The sequence below is a fragment of the Schistocerca nitens genome, chromosome 3, assembly GCF_023898315.1.
Source record: "Schistocerca nitens isolate TAMUIC-IGC-003100 chromosome 3, iqSchNite1.1, whole genome shotgun sequence".
NCBI classification, from domain to species: domain Eukaryota; kingdom Metazoa; phylum Arthropoda; class Insecta; order Orthoptera; family Acrididae; genus Schistocerca; species Schistocerca nitens.
This window is the reverse complement of record NC_064616.1, coordinates 548,545,257-548,570,553: the sequence shown is the minus strand read 5'-3', so window position 1 is coordinate 548,570,553 and position 25,297 is coordinate 548,545,257. Positions and strand designations below refer to the sequence as shown.

The window sequence follows — 25,297 nt, the reverse complement described above, 5'->3', positions numbered from 1 at the left end:
ATTGGCGATCTTTTACAGAAGCTCGAAATTTAGCGCGGACTTCAATGCGAGATGCCTATAACAGTTTCCACAAAAAAAAAAAAAAACTTTAGCCGGCCGAAGTGGCCGTGCGGTTAAAGGCGCTGCAGTCTGGAACCGCAAGACCGCTACGGTCGCAGGTTCGAATCCTGCCTCGGGCATGGATGTTTGTGATGTCCTTAGGTTAGTTAGGTTTAACTAGTTCTAAGTTCTAGGGGACTAATGACCTCAGCAGTTGAGTCCCATAGTGCTCAGAGCCATTTGAACCATTTTTGAACAAAAAAACTTTGTCTCGAAACCTGGCAGAAAACTCGAAGAGATTCTGGTCGTATGTGAAGTATGTTAGCGGCAAGAAACAATCAATGCCTTCTCTGCGCGATAGCAATGGAAATACTGCCGAAGACAGTGCTGCCAAAGCACAGTTACTAAACACAGCCTTCCGAAATGTCTTCACAAAAGAAATCGAAGTAAATATTCCAGAATTCAAATCGAGAACAGCTGCCAACATGAGTAACGTAGAATTAAATATCCTCGGAGTAGTGAAGCAACTTTAATCACTTAATAAAAGCAAGTCTTCTGGTCCAGACTGTATACCAATTAGCTTCCTTTCGGAGTATGCTGATGCATTAGCTCCATACTTAAAAATCATGTACAACAGTTCGCTCGACGAAAGTCATCGAGTAAACCAGAAGTGATTTCTGGCGTTCCCCAAGGTAGTGTTATAGGCCCTTTGCTGTTCCTTATCTATATAAACGATTTGGGAGACAATCTGAGCAGCCGTCTCCGGTTCTTTCCAGATGACACTGTCGTTTATCGACTAATAAAGTCATCAGAAGATCAAAACAAACTGCAAAATGATTTAGAAGAAATATCGGAATGGTGCGAAAAGTGGCAGTTGACCCTAAATAACGAAAAGTCTGAGGATATTCATATGAGTGATAAAAGGAACTCGTTAAACTTCGGTTGCACGATGAATCAGTCTAATCTAAAAGCCGTAAATTCAACTAAATACCTAGGTATTACAATTACGAACAACTTAAATTGGAAATAACACATAGAAAATGTTGTGGGGAAGGCAAACCAAAGACTGCGTTTTATTGGCACAATAGCGTACAGGCCCACCTCGTCTGTCGACTGACAGCGACCGCCGACAGCTGAAGAGAGTCATAATGTGTAATAGGCAGACATCTATCCTGATGATCATACAGGAATTCCAAACAGCATCAGGAACCACTGCAAGTACTATGACAGGTAGGCGGGAGGTGAGAAAACTTTGATTTCATGGTCTAACGGCTGTTCATAACCTATACATCACGCCTGTAAATGCCAAACGAAGCCTCCTCGCTTGGTGTAAGAGGCGTGAACATTGGACGACTGAACAGTGGAAGCACGTTGTGTGAAGTGACGAATCACGGTACACAATGTGGCGATCGGATGGCAGGGTGTGGGTATGGCGAATACCCAGTGAACGCCATCAGCCAGCGTGTGTAGTGCCAACAGTAAAATTCGGAGGCGGTGGTGCTATGGTGTGGTCGTTTGTGTCATGGAGGGGGCTTGCACCCCTTGTTGTTTTGCGTAGAACTATCACAACATAGACCTACATTGATGTTTTAAGCACCTTCTTGCTTCCCACTGTTTAAAAGCAATTCGGGGATGGCGACTGCACACCTGTTCATAATGCACGGCCGGTGGCGGAGTGGTAACAAGACAATAACATTCCTGTAATGGACTGGAATGCACAGAGTCCTGACCTGAATCCTATACAACACCTTTTGGATGTTTTCGAATGCCGACTTCACGCCAGGCCTCACTGACCTACATCGATACCTCTCATCAGTGCAGCACTCCGTGAAGAATGGGCTGCCATACCCCGAGAAACCTTCCAGCATCTGGTTGAACGTATGCCTGCGAGCGTTGAAGCTGTCATCAAGGTTACAGGTGGTTCAAATGGCTCTGAGCGCTATGGGACTTAACTTCTGAGGTCATCAGTCCCCTAGAACTTAGAACTAATTAAACCTAACCAACCTAAGGACATAGCACACATCCATGCCCGAGACATGATTCGAACCTGCGACCGTAGCGGTCGCGCGGTTCCAGACTGTAGCGCCTAGAACCGCTTGGCCACTCCGGCCGGCGTTACAGGTGGGCCAACACAATATTGAATTCCAGCACTATCCATGGATGGCGCTACGAACTTGTAAGTCATTTTTGATCACATAGTGTATACACAAAAAGTTCATTGTCCTGACATACAACAGTGACATTACTGATACAGACGTCTAGGACAGCGGTAGTTTTTTGTTGTTAAGTCAGGCTGCTGTCCTGAAAAATTTATTTCAACTAATCGCTATACATTGTAGTCTGAGTTTTCATTTACTATTAATGTACAATAAATTTCTCATCTTTAATTTATAGAGAGCTGCTTCTATATCGTTTCTTCAAAGCAGTTCTTCATTTTACTGTTTTTTAAAAGCTACATTCTTCTCATATACAAGTATATGCGACAGCATCTGAACTCGGTAACAATGTACTGGAACCTGGAAAAATAGTTGCCACCTTTCCCTGTGCAACAGGCGCCTTTCGCACATTATAACTGTGTCAGCCAGCTTGTATGGCAACTGCGCTCGGTAACAACCTCGCACACATTGTAGTTTCTAAAGCAGCTACTCTATATCCTCTTAATTCAAAAACAAAGCGATTATTCATTAGCAGTTGTAGTCATATAATCAAAGTTCAAGTTCATGGCCGTGTTTTCTCCACTGCAGTAGCTACGACAGTAAGGTCAATCGTGGCATCTCTCACTGAAATCATTTGATGATGCGACTAACCGCAAAACAAAGAAAATCCGCCAGTAAATAGCGAATAGTTGCCTTTATAAATCGTACGCAATATATTATTCACAAATGTATGTTATGAATTTTGTGACTCATACAAGTTGACAGTTCCCGAAAAAATCGTTAAGAAAGCAAGACACTTTATAAACATTTCCGCATATGTTGCCTCCTTACCAACTAAAGAAAAATATTCACATGCTAAATAAATAACTTTTTCACAGTTTCTGGGAGATGGTCATTGTTTGATGTAGCCAGAAAAGGACTCAAAACTAGGGATCAATCATTATGAAACTGGTAATAGAACGATTAAACTATGGACACAGTAGGATTATTTCTCACTGTATCTAAATCACTGCTTTTCTATATGTATCTGTCAAAGTTTGGATTTTTAGATAAGTTCCCTACCGATCTCCGGTACACTGTCGTTGGGATAAGCTAAGGTATCGGACCATATCTGCAGGCTTTATAAGGACCTGTGGACAACCCTTACTTAAATTCCAGCAGGCTCCGAACTCTTAAGATACTGCGGCCTATGTACTCTACTAAACTGAACATCAGCCACAACAGAAAACTCACATCAGCAATTATATGCAGTAAGCATTAAGGCTAGGACACACTCATCTCATTAAGAACTACATCAGTGCTTCAAATTCTAACGTGAATCAGAAAAAGTTATTTTTTGGAGTTTTCATTCCTTTGGCAGAATGTGGCTTTCGATCGCTTGTAACTTTCGTGTTCTTTACGTAAGATAAGAACGGTGCAATATCGGATATTTACGTCTATCCTCCGTAGACACGCTTGGGCGTCAAAATGTGGAAGTCTGTAATTACGAGCTGATGTCTAAAACTCCCGAAATATATTAATCAAAATTACTATCTCATACCCATTCTGCTCCAGCACCTTCAAAGTAGCCGCTTGGTAGCGAATACACCGATGCCAACGTTTCTGTCACTTTTTAAATTCATCCTGGAAGTCTTTCTTGTTAAGTTGTTTAGTAGCCTCTAGGATTCCTCCACTAAATCAAATCTTAGTCTCTTCAACTTGATTTTCATGTCTGGGAAGTGGAGCCTGGTGGCCTAGCTGTAATGTGTGTGCCTAGGAACCGAAAGGTCGCGGGATAGAATCATCGCCAGAACACTGACTACTTCTGTGTGCCTTTAATGTTGCCTTTACCTCTCAGTGGTGTGAAGACTCGCCAATAACGACACGTTGTTGGGATTTCTCGTAAACCTGTAGGTCCATCTCCGCGGTAGAATTACTGCTGGCGTAGATAGGGACACGCAAGTCTCCGAAGTGTCATCCAATTGAAAAACTTACACCAGGTCATAGTACCACACGAAATAATAATAATTGTTGTAATCATATCTTTGGGAAGAGGAATAAATCTCGGATCTAAATCTGGTGGGTATGGCGAAACAGATCAATAAGAACTTAATGTTACCCTTGACCTGCCGAACTATTTTTGGACGAGGTGAATAAGGTCTCATTCGCTATAACCTCAAATTTCGTCACCAGTGACAACATTTGAAAGTTTGAATTGTCCTGAGTTGCTTGAATTCCCTTCAGACTTCCACGTGACGCTGCTACTGATCGTATTCAAACATCCTGGTGCAATCTATACTGCAGTCCCTCTCATCTTCGATTCTTCTGACAGAATACGTTCACACGTACAAAATGTATTACCAAAGTGTTGCAGAGGTCTTGGACGATCTGTCTACGATCTTGCACAGTCCGATTCCTCTCTTACTTGAATCTTTCTGATACTTGAAAGTCGACCGTAACTGTGGTCATCATCAGTCGACGTTCACATGTTTTTGAGATCCTTATATCAGTCGTAAGTCTATAATTTGCTCTCAAGCGTTGCCACCATAATCTTGCTTCAACATTTGATGCGTTTTTACAGCGGTTTTCGATTGCTTAAAATAAAAGTTAGCCAGACATGCTCTCTCAGGACAGCCATCGCAAAACCATAAGCTCATGGGTAAACAACAGTGGAACATGGCAGGTCGTTTCGACCCGCCTTTCTTCCACTAATTTGCTCATATTTTATGGCCATTGAGATTACTGCCACGCGGAGTAACCTCTCGGTTTGAGGCGTCATGTCAAGGACTGCGCGGCCCCTCCCGCCAGAGGTTCGAGTCCTCCCTCGGGTATAGGTGTGGGTGTTGTTATTAGGCATAAGTTAGTTTAAGTAGTGTGTCAGTCTAGGAGCAGATGACCTCAGCAGTTTGGTCCCTTAGGAATTCAAAGAAGGTTGACAGTGGTTGCAACGCTGAATTCAATCGTAGTCAAATGCAGGCAGTCACTCGAAGTGGATGAGACAAGCGCCGCCGCTGTGGCAGGTGAAGATGAATAGGGTGTTCTGAGAAGAAAAGGCCACAGGTATGCAAAGGGTAGCCGGCAGGCGCTTTGAGAGTTCTGTGGCCGTCACAACAGGACACAATCCGAACCACAGGGAGTCAATGGATACATAGAAGTAGAAAGGCATCAGAAAGGGGTCAGCTGTATTATCCCTGTACCCAGAGAAGAAATGAACAACTTCTTTGACAGAAGCTGCGTAGGAATGTGAGAGCGGCAATTGTTCCCAGGCGAAACGAGGCTCAGTCCACCTTTCAGCTCGAAGTCTCACATTGTCCTCCGTTTCCACTAAATTCAATATCTGATTATTGGAGAAAATATTTCCCCGAAAAGACGCTGGTGTCAGGAGACTGAGTGGCCGAGAAGGATGCGGCGTTTTCCTGGTCACGTAGGCGCTCCGGTCTGTGCGGTTTCCTGTGCACGGACGCTGTCTGTAACAAGACACCGTCATAGCGGACGCCCGTCAATGCAACAGGATGGGAGGAACACTTTTTTCCCGTATTACGGAGAGAGACCGTACAGTGCGCGAAGTGATGCGTATTTGGCGTATGAGTGTTTTCTGAGCTTTCGATTGGCTGTTTTAGTTTGTTGGCGAAAACTCCACGTGAAGCTTTCCGCGTCTTGGGAGGGAGTGTGTGGAAGAGGAAATTCAGTTGTGGTCCGCGTAAGAGTGAAGACGGAATAGATTCGTTCAGGATACGTGGAAGAACGAGGACAGGATTCGGTCTTGCTCCGAGGGAGCGTACGGACTAAAGCCCCGATGCCGAGACGCACTACGCATCGCCTCTCGAGTTTTCGACATGTATGGTGAGCATTGCGCAGCACCGTAAGTAGGAATATTGAGAGGAAATTCTTTTACTTTAATACTCCCTCACGGAAGCAACAGTCGTTGTCTGATCCAAATGCATTATAGTAGTTTGGTTCCGAGTTCAGTTCACAGTCAGTGTCAGTCGTATTGCTCAGGGTCAGACAGCGTTATCTCTTTAAAGTCTCAACTAAAGTTGAGTCACTGTCCTTGGTTCAACTTTTCCAATCGTCAATCAGATCATTCTACTTTATGAATATTAGATACTGTATAGCTTTACTGTATGATTAAATGATGATGGCGTCCTCTTGGGTAAAATATTCCGGAGGTAAAATAGTCCCCCATTCGGATCTCCGGGCGGGGACTACTCAAGAGGACGTCGTTATCAGGAGAAAGAAAACTGGCGTTCTACGGATCGGAGCGTGGAATGTCAGGTCCCTTAATCGGGCAGGTAGGTTAGAAAATTTGAAAAGGGAAATGGATAGGTTAAAGTTAGATATAGTGGGAATTAGTGAAGTTCGGTGGCAGGAGGAACAAGACTTCTGGTCAGGTGACTACAGGGTTATAAACACAAAGTCAAATAGGGGTAATGCAGGAGTAGGTTTAATAATGAACAGGAAAATAGGAACGCGGGTAAGCTACTACAAACAGCTTAGTGAACGCATTATTGTGGCCAAGATAGATACGAAGCCCACACCTACTACAGTAGTAAAAGTTTATATGCCAACTAGCTCTGCAGATGACGAAGAAATTGAAGAAATGTATGATGAAATAAAAGAAATTATTCAGATTGTGAAGGGAGACGAAAATTTAATAGTTATGGGTGACTGGAATTCGAGTGTAGGAAAAGGGAGAGAAGGAAACGTAGTAGGTGAATATGGATTGGGGCTAAGAAATGAAAGAGGAAGCCGCCTGGTAGAATTTTGCACAGAGCACAATTTAATCATAGCTAACACTTGGTTCAAGAATCATAAAAGAAGGTTGTATACATGGAAGAACCCTGGAGATACTAAAAGGTATCAGATTGATTATATAATGCTAAGACAGAGATTTAGGAACCAGGTTTTAAATTGTAAGACATTTCCAGGGGCAGATGTGGACTCTGACCACAATCTATTGGTTATGACCTGTAGATTAAAACTGAAGAAACTGCAAAAAGGTGGGAATTTAAGGAGATGGGACCTGGATAAACTGAAAGAACCAGAGGCTGTACAGAGTTTCAGGGAGAGCATAAGGGAACAATTGACAGGAATGGGGGAAAGAAATACAGTAGAAGAAGAATGGGTAGCTTTGAGGGATGAAGTAGTGAAGGCAGCAGAGGATCAAGTAGGTAAAAAGACGAGGGCTAGTAGAAATCCTTGGGTAACAGAAGAAATATTGAATTTAATTGATGAAAGGAGAAAATATAAAAATGCAGTAAATGAAGCAGGCAAAAAGGAATACAAACGTCTCAAAAATGAGATCGACAGGAAGTGCAAAATGGCTAAGCAGGGATGGCTAGAGGACAAATGTAAGGACGTAGAGGCTCATCTTACTAGGGGTAAGATAGATACTGCCTACAGGAAAATTAAAGAGACCTTTGGAGATAAGAGAACCACTTGTATGAACATCAAGAGCTCAGATGGAAACCCAGTTCTAAGCAAAGAAGGGAAAGCAGAAAGGTGGAAGGAGTATATAGAGGGTCTATACAAGGGCGATGTACTTGAGGACAATATTATGGAAATGGAAGAGGATGTAGATGAAGATGAAATGGGAGATACGATACTGCGTGAAGAGTTTGACAGAGCACTGAAAGACCTGAGTCGAAACAAGGCCCCCGGAGTAGACAACATTCCATTGGAACTACTGACTGCCTTGGGAGAGCCAGTCCTGACAAAACTCTACCATCTGGTGAGCAAGATGTGTGAAACAGGCGAAATACCCTCAGACTTCAAGAAGAATATAATAATTCCAATCCCAAAGAAAGCAGGTGTTGACAGATGTGAGAATTACCGAACAATCAGTTTAATAAGCCACAGCTGCAAAATACTAACACGAATTCTTTACAGACGAATGGAAAAACCAGTAGAAGCCGACCTCGGGGAAGATCAGTTTGGATTCCGTAGAAATACTGGGACACGTGAGGCAATACTGACCTTACGACTTATCTTAGAAGAAAGATTAAGGAAAGGCAAACCTACGTTTCTAGCATTTGTAGACTTAGAGAAAGCTTTTGACAATGTTGACTGGAATACTCTCTTTCAAATTCTAAAGGTGGCAGGGGTAAAATACAGGGAGCGAAAGGCTATTTACAATTTGTACAGAAACCAGATGGCAGTTATAAGAGTCGAGGGACATGAAAGGGAAGCAGTGGTTGGGAAGGGAGTAAGACAGGGTTGTAGCCTCTCCCCGATGTTATTCAATCTGTATATTGAGCAAGCAGTAAAGGAAACAAAAGAAAAATTCGGAGTAGGTATTAAAATCCATGGAGAAGAAATAAAAACTTTGAGGTTCGCCGATGACATTGTAATTCTGTCAGAGACAGCAAAGGACTTGGAAGAGCAGTTGAATGGAATGGATGGTGTCTTGAAGGGAGGATATAAGATGAACATCAACAAAAGCAAAACGAGGATAATGGAATGTAGTCGAATTAAGTCGGGTGATGTTGAGGGTATTAGATTAGGAAATGAGACACTTAAAGTAGTAAAGGAGTTTTGCTATTTGGGGAGCAAAATAACTGATAATGGTCGAAGTAGAGAGGATATAAAATGTAGACTGGCAATGGCAAGGAAAGCGTTTCTGAAGAAGAGAAATTTGTTAACATCGAGTATAGATTTAAGTGTCAGGAAGTCTTTTCTGAAAGTATTTGTATGGAGTGTAGCCATGTATGGAAGTGAAACATGGACGATAACCAGTTTGGACAAGAAGAGAATAGAAGCTTTCGAAATGTGGTGCTACAGAAGAATGCTGAAGATTAGATGGGTAGATCACATAACTAATGAGGAGGTACTGAACAGGATTGGGGAGAAGAGGAGTTTGTGGCACAACTTGACCAGAAGAAGGGATCGGTTGGTAGGACATGTTCTGAGGCATCAAGGGATCACCAATTTAGTATTGGAGGGCAGCGTGGAGGGTGAAAATCGTAGGGGGAGACCAAGAGATGCATACACTAAGCAGATTCAGAAGGATGTAGGTTGCAGTAGGTACTGGGAGATGAAGAAGCTTGCACAGGATAGAGTAGCATGGAGAGCTGCATCAAACCAGTCTCAGGACTGAAGACCACAACAACAACAACATAGCCAAGATAATATGTTGACGCACATTCCATATTTTATGTATGTCTTATGAATACATCCGTCGTGAGATTTAGTTCTATCTTTTATTCAAGTTCATAAGGCCCCTTGATTACCTTTAATAATTTTACATGCTTATGCGGGAGATAATTGGAGTAGTCCTGTAGTGTGAAATGCAATGTACAGTCTTCAGTGATACTACACAGGACCACCTTTTATAGTCATTTGCATTAGTATCGCTCGTGCATCGTTTTCATAGTAGTGTCACTGAAGTAGTGTCTCTGTGTCTTGGAGTTATTGAATGGCAGAGGTTGATCAGAAGGACCCTCATGCCTGCCCAGCAGAGAGACTCTTCGTAAAAAATGGTCACCAACTGCTAACCAAATCCCTCTGTTCTTAGTCACTTGACCCACTGATTTAAGAAGGAAATATCGGGGAGACAGCTAGCGGTATTTCACATTCCTCGTAACCATTTGAGGGCAAAACTCAAGTTTCGGGAACTTTTGGCTGCCTGCTCCTTCCCTTCCATAACGTTTTTCCTGTCTAGTAGGGGGCCGGCATCTTCAGGATTTGCCAAATTGTATTTTATTATTTAATTTTGTGCCAGACACTCTGATATTCTGAAGACAGCAGGTATAAAATACAGGGAACGAGTGTTTATTTACGACCTGCACAGAAACCAGTCTGCAATTATAAGAGTTGAAGTACATAAAGGGGAAGCTGTAATTGAGAAGGAAGTGGGATAAATTGGTAGCCTATACCCGATGTTTTTCAGTCTGTACATGGAGCAAGCTGTACAGGAAAGCAAGGCTTAGAGAGCATAACAAAAAAATTAAGGTATGCCGATGACATTGTAATTCTATCACAGACTGCAGAGGATTTGGAAGAACAGTTGAACGGAATAGATAGTGCCCTGAAAAGACATTATTATGAGATGAACATCGATAAAAGTAAAAGAAGGATAATGGAATGGCCAGCCGAAGTGGCCGAGCGATTCTAGGCGCTACAGTCTGGAACCGCGCCACCGCTATGGTCGCAGGTTGGAATCCTGCCTCGGGTTTGGGTGTGTGTGACGTCCTTAGGTTAGTTAGGTTTAAGTAGTTCTAAGTTCTTGGGGACTGATGACCTCAGAAGTTAAGTCCGATATTGCTCAGAGCCATTTGAACCATTTTTTTGATAATGGAATGTATTCAAATTAAATCAGGGGATGCTGAGGGAATTGGTAAATGAGATACTAAATGCATTTGATGAGTTTTACTATTTTACCACGTAAACAATCGATGATGGCTGAAGTAGGGCAGATACAAAATGCAGATTGACTATATCAAGAAAATCATTTCTAAAAATAGGCGAATTTGATAACATTTGATATCAATTTAAGTGTTTGGAAGTCTTTTCTTAAATCACGTGTCTGGAATGTGGCCTTGTACAGAAGTCATATGTGCACGATAAGGAGTTCAGAAAGTAATATAATAGGAGCTTTTGAAACGCGGTACAGCAGAAGGATACTGAATATTAGGTGAGTAGATGACGAGGCACTGAAAGCAACTGTGGAAAAGAAAACATATTTATGACACAGCTTGACCAACAGAAGGGATCGGTCGATAGGACACATCCTGAAACATAAAGGAACTGTCACTTTGGTCCTGGTAGGAAGTGATGAGGGAGAGGGTTCGGGAGGGGGTGGGGGAGTGTACAGGCACACCAAGTTTTGACTACAGTAAGTAGCTTCAAATTTATGTTGGTTGCGGTAATTATACAGAGATGAAGAAGCTTGCACAGGATAGACTACCGTGGAGAGCTAAATCACACCAGTCTTCGGACATAAGTCCACAACAACAACAACAACAACAACAACACACAATTTTGTGGCTGGATGTCCTTCCTCACGCCACATTCGTCAAGCTCATCTGAGGGACTGACATCGTATCGTATTTTAACTAATTGTGCCTCTGTTTTTCTGAGGCGGAATTTGGGGATCAGCTCAGAATTTGCCTAAACAAGCGTACGAAACCGCATAAAAACAACATTCAGACTGGGCGGAGCATCAGCCCACGTTCATCAAACCGCTGTGCGGATTCGATCCGGGTCCGCTTCACCTCCATATCTGACAAGCTAGCGCACTGCGAGCTATCCTATACTTTTTTTTTCCTTTAGATCGGTCAAAATAGTAGCGAATAACATTATTCAACAAATATTCATTCGAAAACATTTCTAGAACTAAATGTATTACGCTGCATACAATATTATGCCTGTAAGAAAGCTGTGTGTCTTGGCAAATACAGCAGAATTCGTCACCAGGGGAGTTTTGGTATATTAGAACAGATTTCATAAGGCAACAGATAAAAAATTTTGAAACTAAATCTTATATTTATTATTATTCTGCAGCTTAAAATGCTCAGCAATATAAAACATGTATACTTCTAAGTTCGACTTTTTTTATCATTTAAAACACAAACTGTCTCATAAGCCACGAGTAACCGTTATTATTTGCGGACGGGTAACTTTCCAGTCGTGTTCTAAGACTTCAGTTATTGATAAAAGACCTTCTGAGGTTGTTTTTATAAATGCTAATTTCCCCCTAGTCCAGTTCCAAATTCTGATTTTATTTTCACGTAGGATAATGCGCACTGCAGTTTCTACAACCTGGCATTTGTCGCTGTATGGGGATAGTCTCAATTTGAGTTTCTGTAATCGTTCCGCCGCAGGTATACTTTTGTTTAAGATATAATACCATATGGCACTGATTGTAGTTGGTAGAGTGATATAGTTGATACTTTTACAAATATTCATTCAGATTATCTTATCTCCATAGGGTAGTGAGGATGATTGGTGGAAAGAAATTCACAGACGTTACTGGTGTTGGTTTTGCCGGAGAAAGTTTTATATAGCTCCCACCTGCTTCGGAACTTTCGGACTTAATATACGCTGGTATCTATATGTGCAACATTAATGGGAGCGTTGCTGGCCCCAGGATCTAACAGGAGGAATAATACCTCCATAACGCCTGCATGTAGCATGTATTATTTTGAAAGTACGAGTCAGAAATAGTGCATCACATCTAGATTTAACATTGTTAATCACTAGTTCCCAATTATGTCCCTGCAAAGTCGTCATATGTAAGGATACTGGGAAGATTGTTTCTTTTCTCACATTCCAACACGCTGCAGCTGTATTTCTCGCGCAGTGATATGCGGTATAAGTAAGACTGGTGCTACGTGATATATTCGCTAAGTATAGATGAATTTGTAAACTGCGTTTTATGTTACCTGTCTAAGGATCGCGAATTATGTTCCTTCAGCATTATTTGGAGTCTCTCTTCAGTTACATCTAGCCATTGGTCACTGACTGCATTATTGTAAGGACCGAGATGCATTATCTTGGACTTTTGAAGATTCAGTTTTGCATCGCAGGATCGCGAGTATTCGCGTATCACATATCGCACCTCATCAGCCTCACTATTCGAACTCACAATAGCATTTATGTCGTCAGCATAACCGTGGCAGACCGTCTTTATATTGAAGACGAGCAGGCTTCTCTGTTTGTGATGCACTATCGAAAGCGAAGGTTCCACCGCGATGACATATAATGTCACAGAGGGCATCCTTGGCATACGGATTGTGGAATTTGAAATGCTTCAGTCAACTGTAAACTGATTTCAATCCTTAAGAAAAACACGACTTAGGTATCTACGAATAGCTTTGATGAACAGATCGTTGACACCCATTTTCTGCGTGATACTGAGTAAGAAGCCGTGACTGATAGTATCGAATGCTTCGTTAAATTCTAAAACCTCTAATGAAAGACTACTATCACTTATCGAGGTTACGTGTACAATGGCTCTGTACTCACTTAAGGTATCTGACACTGATCTTCCTTTTATTGCACTCGTTTGGTAATGGCCTATTATGCTTTTCAGGATTGGCTTCATTCCACAATTCAGAATACGAGTAATAATTTTCAAGTCATTGAGTAGAGTGAGTAGTCTTAGATAATGATTCCTGTTGCTGCTCGGGTTTTTGGGAATGGGTACAATCAGTCCCTCCGATAATTGGGGAGGTGACGCCTGTTTCGTTATTGACTCATTAATCATTATGTCCGCCGCTCGTGGTCTCGCGGTAGCGTTCTCGCTTTCCGAGCACGGGATCCCGGGTTCGATTCCCGGCGGGGTCAGGGATTTTTCCTGCCTCGAGGTGACTGGGTGTTGTGTCGTTTCCATCATCGTCATTCATCCCCATTACGGTCGGAGGAAGGCAATGGCAAACCACCTCCACTAGGACCTTGCCTAGTAAGGCGACGCGTGTCTCCCGCGTCGCTCCCCTACGCTCTGTAAAGAAGTATGGGACTCATCATCATAATCTTTAAACATCTTGGTGAATTCATTCCCTATACGTTCCAGATACATACATAAAATTCGACCAGCAGACCATCAGGACCAGATAAATTTTCCTCGGAGAGTCGTTAATTATCGTTTTTACTTCATCCTGAGTAATATTTTCGGTTAGACTAGACCTGTTCTCCTCACATACATCCGTCGTACCGTGTACTAAAAGTTCTTCGCTGTCCAGTATACCTATTTTTGTTTTATCTAGAAATTAATATAATACTTCGGCATATTTTGTTTTATGGCAGTCTGAGTACTGTGTCGTCCTCCTTCATCGTCCCCTAGCGCGCTTATTGTTCTCTGTTTTCCTCTGTGTGTCTCCCTTGGGCTCAAATGGCTCTGAGCACTATGGGACTTAACATCTATGGTCATCAGTCTCCTAGAACTTAGAACTACTTAAACCTAACTAACCTAAGGACAGCACACAACACCCAGCCATCACGAGGCAGAGAAAATCCCTGACCCCGCCGGGAATCAAACCCGGGAACCCGGGCGTGGGAAGCGAGAACGCTACCGCACGACCACGAGATGCGGGCGTGTGTCTCCCTTACCGCGTCGTATACAAGCAGGTGGGCAATGTTTGCATACCATTTTGTACTTACTGAAAGCTGAAGGCAGGACTCATCGCTCTCAGGATACAGTCGAGCAGTCAGTGTAGAACATATTCGTTGATACTGATCAGCAAAAGAGGAATGCAATATGAAACAAGGCATACAGTCGGATTTACGAAACAGAAGCAGTTCCTCAACCTAAGTGACAGCAAAGCCAGCAAAGCACACCCATTAAGGCAGATAAGAGAAAGAAAGTGCGAATGAAGGAATGTGTGGGGAAAGTAAGATGCGTACGCAGTGGGTCAGTTACTTTCGCCGCGTAAGTAGGTCAGGAGGAAAGTGAAGCGGGCAGGCGGCGCGCGCGCGCTCACTTTCCCCGCAGCAGCAGTCAAGGTTGTGGCCAAGTTCACAGCCTCTCTCCAGCTGCGCCACGCCGCGACCTTACTGGCGCCAGCCGCCGCTCTGTCACCAAACCTTGACCTTCCTCCGGCTCCGAGGACCTCATTTACCAGCTTCACCTCGTTATAGGCTCCCGTCAAGCCAGTAGATGGCGTCCCTTCACTAATATCCGCTTTCCTATCCTGTTTTCTTTCCGTCAGTGAGAGCGACGGAGGCTTCAATTTTCGTGGGCGCTTGTCTTCGTAAAGAAATGTACTACTTAGCCAAGAGCAATGGTACTGCTCTTGCTGTGTGTAACATCTTAAACAGAGGTCTTGGCAATGTTACGGAACAAAGTCATCGGAATACATCTACATTTGCACTTTGTGAGCGACCGTACGGTTTGTGGTAGTTTGTGTTTGTTTTAACTTGACACAACTGAATATTTCGATAACGACGAATGGAACGAAAAAAAAAATATTCTGGGTGAAAAGTTAATATTAGCAAAGGCGACATTTTTCTGCGCTACAACTGGCCACCTCCTAATCACCCCTCCTGAGTGGGCGCGGTCACCTTTGTATTTTCAAACGGGAAGTCCCCATTTTTATTGCGTGTTTTTATTCTACACCAAAAAATAAGTACGGTATTCTCAAATCATTGTTTCCCAATCGTGGTAGATAAAACTGTAATCGACAAATACCAGGTGTTCCTGTTTTTGCAATTCAGAACCAACACATTTGCTTCTACATTTCATTTTCTGTTCTAACAGTTGACATTAATGTTGGAAATTTTCATTAGTGTTGCAGATCTGATAGTACAGTACAGTGTGGTTAGCTGTTTCAGCGTCTGGTTAGAAACTACGTTTAGAGTGATCCACGAACAACGACATGGATGTAATAGTTTTCTGTTTCCACCGGGATGCTTGTTTTCGGCGAGTCCGCTTGTCTCTCACCGTTGGGAAGGGGTAGGGGGGGGGGAGCTTGATTTCGGTGAGTATACATAGCTGTCACTATCACTTCATAGATAGTCTAGTCCGCAGCTCGTGGTCGAGTGGCTAACGTTGCTTCCTCTGGATCACGTGGCCACGGGTTCGATTATCGGCCCAGTTGGGGATATTCTCTGCCCGTGGACTGGGTGTTTGTGTTTTCCTCGTCATTTCATCATCGTCATCATTACTCGTGACAGTGGCTCGATTGGACTGTGAAAAAAAAATTGGACTGTGTAAAAACTGGGATTTTGTACGGACGTTGATGACCGCGCAGTTGTGCGCCCCACAAACCAAACATCATCATCATCATCATCATCATGGACATTTTACCATATTGTAATGGTTGTGGTTTGTATGCCGCCGGTAGCCGCGTAACAGTGAGCGCGAGAATTACCGTCGGTTAAAGAAACAAACACCGAAATCAGTCAACCTCATGGTGGCGTTCGAGGGCGGCCACCTAAATCAATCATTCCGATGGTTTAGGGACTCAACACAATCAACCCCGTAGGGAACAGAAAACTATGTTGTCTTAGAGGTAGCTTATTTACCATAAATGTCAATGTCTAGCCATATTAGTTTTAGGCTACTGTAGAGTTACATCTGCATGACTCACGTAACGTTTGAACGTCAGTATCAACCGTTAGAACACATTACATCATAAATGAAATGTACAATAAAATGCATCGGTTCTGAATTGCGAAAACAGGCACACTTGATATCTACCGATTACAGTGCCATCTACCACGAATGGGAAACGATGGTTTGTTTAAACCGTACGTGTTTTTCGACATAGGACACAAATATGCAATAAAATGGGGGTTTCCATTTAAAAATACAAAGTTGACCCCGCACACGTAGAAGGGGTGTTAGGAACTGACCAGTTGTAGCACAGACAGATGTGCCATTTATTAATATTAACGTTTCACTTAGAGCATTTTTTTCTTACGATGTGTACTTTTCGAGATATTTAGATGTCTCGAGTGAAAACGAACACCTTGTATATAACGACTAGTGTTATTTTAGCCCTTTCCTAATGCGTTCACGAGCATAACTGGACAACAACGACTGTAGGAATAGTTCCGAGTTAGTCCAAGTTTCTCTTATTTTACTGTCATGATGACGATTATACGAGATGCTACTGTAAAGAACTCATACTTTTGCTGACTCGTCTTATAACATACAATTACAAAGCATTAGGTGTAAAATAGTACACAATACAAAAATGCTTTCCTATAGCACCTTCCAGAGAAAGTTATTGGAAATTTTTGTGACGCTATCGCACTAATTAAACAACCCCGTGACGATTCGCGCATCTCTTCAGATTTCTTTGTCGCTTTCCTTAATCGCTGTGGGTAAGAGTCATTGACTGGCAAACAATAATCAGGCACTTGTAGGACTAAACTTTTGTGAGCCACATTCGTCCATTTTACTTTTCTCTAGAGTTTTTACAGTTTCCATCAGCTTAGTATCTGCTTTTCTGACAACGAAATGTATCTGGCAGTTCCTGTTTAAATATCTTCGAATTGAGCCACTAAATCTGATGTTTCTGTGTGATTGCTTTCACTGTTCGGTGATGTAGGCTGTGTTCGGCTACGTCTACGTAATACTTTACATTTTTTGATGTTTAGTGTCGGTTTCGTATCTCTGAAGCATGCGCTGAGCATGTTCAGGTCTTTCAACATTACGGTGAAATTTTCTAGTGACGTGACTTCCGTGTATGTAATTGCGTCGTCTACAAGCAGTCTCAGATAATTCACTCAGCGAAAGATAATTAGGGGCAGAAATACGTGTAGGTGCAAATTTTTGTACACTGGTAGGAAGGAGTGTCATGAAAAACTCCCTACCTGTGGGGTGTGATGAGCGTCGGGTGGGTGGGGGGGGGGGTCTTTTAAAAGTCAGTTTCTTACTGTTTTTCTAGAACTATTTGAAAACTGTGGCGGCCAGCGTAAATGTTTCCCAGTACAAAATAAAACTACTTCCAATTTACTACAAATACGATCCTAAGACTTTCTCTGGGACTAATAACTTCTTTGTAGCAGGGTGTGTAAAAGTCGCAGATTGTTACGGTAGTGTTTTAATGGCATAAAATTAATGTTTATTGTCAGATGAAGGGGATTTAGAACAAGCAATAAATGTGTATACCACATCTAAGTGCAGTAGGTCGATATTAAGGGATAAGATGTGTTCTAGGAGTGTAACGTGGTAGAGGAAGGGGGAGGAGGGTAGACGCGTGAGTGAAGGCACGTCACCGGATTGTGGTCATGCATTATCCTCCTTCGTAGGTCTGCAGACTAAACAAGAAGGAGGGATCCCCACTCTGTCTATCCCACTACGCCAGAAGAAGCAACTACAGGCTGTTACACAAAGTTACAGTGACCCTTCCACAGCTCGCATTTTGAATCACTGACGACGCAGTGCACACAGATCGCAGGGGCCCTTTATTTTCGACAAATTGTATTAACACCACATGGAACACAGACATGAGTTTCTAATAGTACTAACACAAGAAACGCACATGGATAGAATCCATGTAAATTTATGCTAGAGGATAAATTAATTGTTAGTCGTCCTGTACGGCGGCTGTAGCGTTCGTACGGAAAAGGAAACTTCCCCACAACTAGCGCTGCTCGCTTTTCAATTTACAGAGTATTCCTCCCCAACATTTCCTGCCCAGTTCCCTTATGTGAGCAGGCAAAATAACTTCACTGAGCATGTGTTTATCTAGTAAAGTTATTTTCGGGTTATTAAATGAGTACTTATTTGCAGTTGTTAAGTGCGAATCTATATAAAACACGTTCCCAAAAATAATAACTGAGAAGTGCATAATTTGTAAGTGTGGTGTTGTCAGGGAGCTTTGTAGCGTTGATAGGAAAGGATTGGATTTGGAAATATGACACCTTGCTGCTCTCTATCGCTGACAGCACATTGCAAAGACATGTAACTGTGCTGTACTCGATTGGTGTTTGGTTAATGAATGACCATAAAGTTACTACACTTCTCTCACCATTAACTATGTTACTGATAGCGTGTACAGGAATTGCTGCACTTGTAGTGTGAGCTGCACTGATTGTAGCCACCTGTCACCCACCCATAGTATATCTTCGAAGTTGAGAGTAATATGTCTGATCGAAGGGGACTGATAATGTTTATGTCTTCCATAACACCGAGGTGACCTACTTCTGTCGCAGAGGGAGATAGTTTATGCCTCTGGGCCTCTTCAGACGCCAGGATAGAGGAGGCTGGAGTGATGCATTTGATACCCCGCAGGCTGTGAAAAGTATTCCAGCCTGTGTTAGTGAAGACAGTAAAATCGACATTGTCGAATACTTCTTGACAGCGCGTCATATTTGAGACAGGCTCCTCAGTCTAGAGAACTGAAAAGGAAATGGTTCAAATGGCTCTGAGCACTATGGGACTTAACATCTTTGGTCATGAGTCCCCTAGAACTTAGAACTACTTAAACCTAACTAACCTAAGGACAGCACACAACACCCAGCCATCACGAGGCAGAGAAAATCCCTGACCCCGCCGGGAATCGAACCCGGGAACTCGGGCGTGGGAAGCGAGAACGCTACCGCACGACCACGAGATGCGGGCAAAGGAAATGCTGGGTACAAATACTCTGCCTGTAAACTTAAAAGTGAGCAGCGCTTATAGGTGGGAAATTTGCCTTTTCCTGTACAACTGCCGTACAGTATGACCGAGAGGCAGTATCTCCTCAATGTGCTGAGATTTACGCAAATTATGTTCATATGCGTTTTTCTCTTTAGTGTTATTAGTAACTCGTAACTGTATTCCATGTAGTGTTAACGCACTTTGTGGAAAATTAACGCCCCTCGGGAATGTCTGCACATAGTGGCGCCAGTGATTCGTAGGGCACGTTGCAGAGGGTCGGTATACCTTTAAACACCCTGTAGTGGCATCTTGTGACGTACTAGGGTAGATAGAGTGGAGTCTCAATTTGCAGACTTATGAAGGAGGGTAGTGCATAACCCTATTCGGCGACCTACCTTAACTCGCGCTTCTGCACTCCACCCCGCCATCTCCCCTCTACCCTGTTACACCCCCGCAACACAGTTTCTCTCTTAATACGACTTTACTGGATCTATACGTGCTACACGCATTTAATATTTCTTCTTAAACCACTTCATTTAACAACAAAAATTTATTTTACATCGTTAAATCGACGGTTTTTGCATTCCCTGCAATGCTGAAACTATTAGTCCTAGAGAACGGATCAATAGGGCTTTCTTTTGGAGAAAATGCAGTTTAATTTTGTACTGGGAATCATTTTCGCTAGAAGCCGTGATTTTCGAGTTATTCAAGAAAAACATAAAAAGTGCTCTTTAAACCCCCCTCCCCCACACTCATACACCAAGGTGAAGACTTTTATTATTTTCATAGCACTCCCTCTTACCACTGTACAACTTTGCGACTACACAATTTTTACCTCCATTCGGCCGTATTTAGTCAATACCTAGCATGTCATTTATGTATAGATGGAATAGTAACGATCCTACGTGACCTCCTACCGTGTGTCAGACACTACTTTTGCGTCATAAAATGTCTCCTTATTAATAACGACGAACTGAGTTCTGTTTGATAATTCAAACACGTAACTATGCTGAGTCCGTTCCTAAAGTACTTACTACATAAACAACAACGAAACAGAAGGCATTCTAGACGGTGGTGATGTTCGCTGAATGTAAATCGTGGTTACTGTGAACCGTGTATGGACGAAGAGGGTCATGTTGCAAGTCCTCAAAATCCGCTCCATCTGCTTCATCCATACACCAATAACAGAACTCAGGATGTCAATGGACGCAGCATGTATATTTGTCAGTGCATGAGGAGTCGCATACTCCTTACATAGTCCTCGTCTTCAAATTCATCCACACACTCCTTCCCTGACTTTAATTGCATCAGATATGAAATAACTGATCAGAACTGTATGACTTTCAGTTCCTACATTCAGCCACTCTTTTTTCTTTTTTATTGATATTTATTTGTCATTCAGCCTGACTACACTGTAATAGCTATTTACTGTATCTGCATGTTATGAGAACATAATAAGCGAGGTATATATTTTCCTTTATTTACGTTTGATGTTATCTATTTCTCTTACCACAGGAAATTGACTTCAATCTTTACTTGATGTAAGAAATTGGTCTATCAACGGAAGCTCCAGATACAGTAGGGTCCTTTCATCACCTGACCTACTCGTATTTCGTTGCACAAAATGCCTGCATGAGGTTTTGTTCAAAGCGTATTAACATATCTATCTAACCAGGGCCATTCGATTTCCCCGTTCGCCATGTCTGTGACAAGTCTGCTGCCGTATTTTTGTCAACTCCCGCTCTGAATGGCACTGAGAAGGCTTTCTGCATCAGCAATAATTCAGTTCTTTCCGTCGTTCTGAGTTAAAGAGTATTTCATAGCCTTCATGATTCCTTCTGCTTTCATTGCATAGGAAGAGACTGATAATGGATGCTTGTACTGTTAGTAGGGATCTGTTATCAGACACAACAGAGCACACCTACAATTATCTTCTGACGTGATACTTGAACCGTCACTGTATACAGGGTGTCCCAGGAGATTTGGTCATTATTCAGTAGCTCCAATAAACATGGGCTCTAAAATCGTTCCTTAAGAGCTATGAGCATTTGTTCATCTTGGCTACTATGAAACACATCTCTGCTGAACAAGCGCTCATAGCTCTTAAGGTATGCACTTTAGAAACAATTTTTACTAGACATTCTTTCTTGTTTTGCTCCACATTAACTCTTCTCAAAATAGTTATAAAAAAGTGTTTGCAGTAGAAGATATTTGCTTTACAGTATCGAAGGTGAATAAGTGCTCATTTCTGTTAAAGTATGTATCTTAGAGCCAGAGAGGATGGCAGCAATTGCCAAGTTTACCACTCCTATAACCAGAAAACAACTGAGAGGGTTTCTAGGAATAATAAATTTTTATAAAAACTTGATATATGTGGAAACATTAGCAAGTCCCCAATTTTGCCAACTGACGGGAAAAAGAACACCCTGGGTGTGGGATGAGTGTGCAGACCGAGAATTCAATAATTTGAAGGCGGCACTCGTCAGTGTTCCTATTTTGTCACATCCTGACTTATCACAAGATTTTTGTATGGCCACTGACAGCACGAAGACCGGTCTGGGAGTTATGCTGTTTCAGGAGTTTGAACAAGACGGCAAATTAGTACACAGAACAATCACCATTGGTAATAGGGTACTATCCAAAAGTGAAAGGAATTACTCTTTTAAAAACATGGAGAAACGTGTAAGGAAGGTATTAGCCATCTGTAATAACTGCCAAAAGGCGAAATCCACAACTGTAGGGACCCAGGCTCCTTTATATCCAATTATTACTGAGAAACTAAGGCATATGGCAGCGACGGATTTAATGGGACCATTCCCCAACACACCGAGGGGCCACGAATATATATTGGTAGTACTGGAGCTGACATCCAAATTTGTGACGTTGACACCACTAAAAAGGGTGACTGGTGCAACTGTGAGTAGAGCCTTGTGCAGAGACTTCATAAACCAAGCGGGAACTGAAGATTGTATTATCTCAGATAATGGACCGCATTTCTGAAGGTGGCAGGGGTCAAATACAAGAAGCGAAAGGCTATTTACAATTTGTACAGAAACCAGATGCCAGTTATAAGAGTCGAGGGACATGAAAGGGAAGCAGTGGTTGGGAAAGGAGTGAGACAGGGTTGTAGCGTCTCCCTCATGTTATTCATTCTGTATATTGAGCAAGCAGTAAAGGAGACAAAAGAAAAATTCGGAGTATGTACTAAAATCCATGGAGAAGAAATAAAAACTTTGAGGTTCGCCGATGACATTGTAATTCTGTCAGAGACACCAAAGGACTTGGAAGAGCAGTTGAACGCAATGGACAGTGTCTTGAAAGGAAGATATAAGATGAACATCAACAAAAGCAAAACGAGGATAATGGAATGTAGTCGAATTAAGTCGGGTGATGCTGAGGGAATTAGATTAGGAAATGAGACACTTAAAGTAGTAAAGGAGTTTTGCTATTTGGGGAGCAAAATAACTGATAATGGTCGAAGTAGAGAGGATATAAAATGTAGACTGGCAATGGCAAGGAAAGCGTTTCTCAAAAAGAGAAATTTGTTAACATCGAGTATAGATTTAAGTGTCAGGAAGTCGTTTCTGAAAGTATTTGTATGGAGTGTAGCCATGTATGGAAGTGAAACATGGACGATAACTAGTTTGGACAAGAAGAGAATAGAAGCTTTCGAAATGTGGTGCTACAGAAGAATGCTGAAGATAAGGTTCAAATGGCTCTGAGCACTATGGGACTTAACATCTATGGTCATCAGTCCCCTAGAACTTAGAACTACTTAAACCTAACTAACGTAAGGACATCACACACACATCCATGCCCGAGGCAGGATTCGAACCTGCGACCGTAGCAGTCGCGCGGCTCCGGACTGAGCGCCTAGAACCGCTAGACCACAGCGGCCGGCTGCTGAAGATAAGGTGGGTAGATCACGTAACTAATGAGGAGGTATTGAATAGGATTGGGGAGGAGAGAAGTTTGCGGCACAACTTGACTAGAAGAAGGGATCGGTTGGTAGGACATGTTCTGAGGCATCAAGGGATCACCAATGTAGTATTGGAGGGCAGCGTGGAGGGTAAAAATCGTAGAGGGAGACCAAGACATGAATACACAAAGCAGATTCAGAAGGATGTAGGTTGCGGTCGGTACTGGGGGATGAAGAAGCTTGCACAGGATAGAGTAGCACAGAGAGCTGCATCAAACCAGTCTCAGGACTGAAGACCGCAACAACAACAATGGACCTCAATATAAATCTGTGGTATGGAAAAGAACACTAAAAAGGTGTAAGATAAAGTCCATATTTATTAGAAGATTTCATCCGAGTTCCAACCCAGCGGTGAGAACGATGAAATATTTGGATAATTTATGTAGACTATGCTGTGGAAAGACTCATGCTAGCTGGGATGTATTTCTTAAAGATTTTCAAGACGTGATAAACGAGTTCCCACACAGTACTACATTGATACCACATATGATGATTCTGAAGAGTAGGGACCCTCTAGACAAAATTCGAGGACTGATCGATTTTCCATAAAGGACGCGCCGACAAAAAAAAGGTCATAGTGGAGAGGCTTTGCGCAATATTCGGGTCGCTGGAGAGAAGCGCAAGGTGCGTGCAGACAAAAGGAGCACGTAAGGGAATTTGTAGTTGGATAAAAAGTCTTAATTAAGTCTTATATGTTGTCCAATAAACAAATGAAGCTATGTCAGAAGTTCTTCAAGAGATACAGCAGCCCTGTACGTGTAAGAAGACTAGTGCACACAAGTGCAGTTGAAATTGAGTCTCTGAAATCAGAAAAATCTGTGGGACTCCATCATGTGAGCCATCTCAAGCCATTTATAGAATAAATCAGAAGAATTAAAGTGAGCTTGTATGGCGAAAGTAAAGTATAATGTATATAGTTAGCAACTAAGTTATTACACTGGAGGGATATGTAGATTTATCAATATTTTCTGTGCTATTATCATGTTAAAAGAGGTACTACAGTACATAAAAGTGCAGGATGTCGAGGGTGAGAAAATTAGGGTATGTTTCTTTGTGTAGACTGTAACTATGTGCACAGCAAGCTGAGCATACAATTCTAGAAGGTGTTTAGGGTTCAAGATGTGCTATCTGTCCATGAAGGAATAAAGTAAAAAATGAGAAACCTGTGGTACTGCAAAATGTTGTAAAGGTGGGTGAATAGCTAAGTTTGTTACCCATTTGATGTGGAACGTATTAGCATAGAACGTCAGCATTTTGAAAAAGAAATTTTAGAACTACTTCATGAAATGAGTGTCTATTTTACATGTTTATCAATGGCATCACAAATGAGTGACTTGCTAGTAGTGGTTTGTGGTGACACACAGGTATGTCGTCCAAGCTATTTGTCTCCGTTCAGAGAAACGAGAGTTTAATAGGTGGCCTACTCCACGTGGCTACGCGAGAGCGCACCATTATTTGTGTATGGAAATGTTGTATTTATGCTGGTCAGAGAGACGGAATAATTGTGTACATGGTGGCCAGTTCTGCGGAATACCGTATGAGGACACCGAAATATTGTTTGAGTGTTACAGCGACGTGAAATGGAAGTGTAATAAGGGGATATAGACACGTAAAATTTAATAAAGGAAAATAAGAATGCTGTACGTTCAAAACACATGACATAGAAGGTAATACATAAGGGCGTGGCAGTTGTGTTGATGAGTAAGGATTTTATATAATGTACTAAAACCTTTACTTTTCCAGGTACCATTAGTAACATGAGAAGAAGAGAACACCAGATGAAAGTAATAGCAGCAGCTCTGGAAAAAGGGGACAGTGACAGAGAAGGTATTACTGAGTAAAACTATGAGAAAAGGTACGTGAAGTGTGATTAAAGAAAGAATCAGTAATTTTGTACTAAACTTGCTATGTATTTTGTAATTGTCCACAGGAAGTAAGCCGAAGCATAAAATGAAGAAGAGGCCCACGTAATCATTCATTTGTGTATGTTTCTGTGTGCAGACGTGCACTTTATTGTTCACAGATATTCACGATGACATCCATGATGAAACCAAGAGCCACGAGCTCGTATGATCTTGGAATTCCCAATGACACCACTACTTTGAATTGGGTAGT

General features: G+C 42.2%; 1 long non-coding RNA gene across 1 annotated transcript; it reads left to right on the top strand.

Annotated features, from left to right (window-relative positions):
• The first annotated feature begins 5,958 nt into the window (after nt 1-5,958).
• Nucleotides 5,959-25,297, top strand: LOC126249772 (uncharacterized). The gene is made up of 3 exons (XR_007545657.1): nt 5,959-6,036; nt 24,926-25,009; nt 25,113-25,297. It is a non-coding gene; the product is annotated as an uncharacterized LOC126249772 (long non-coding RNA).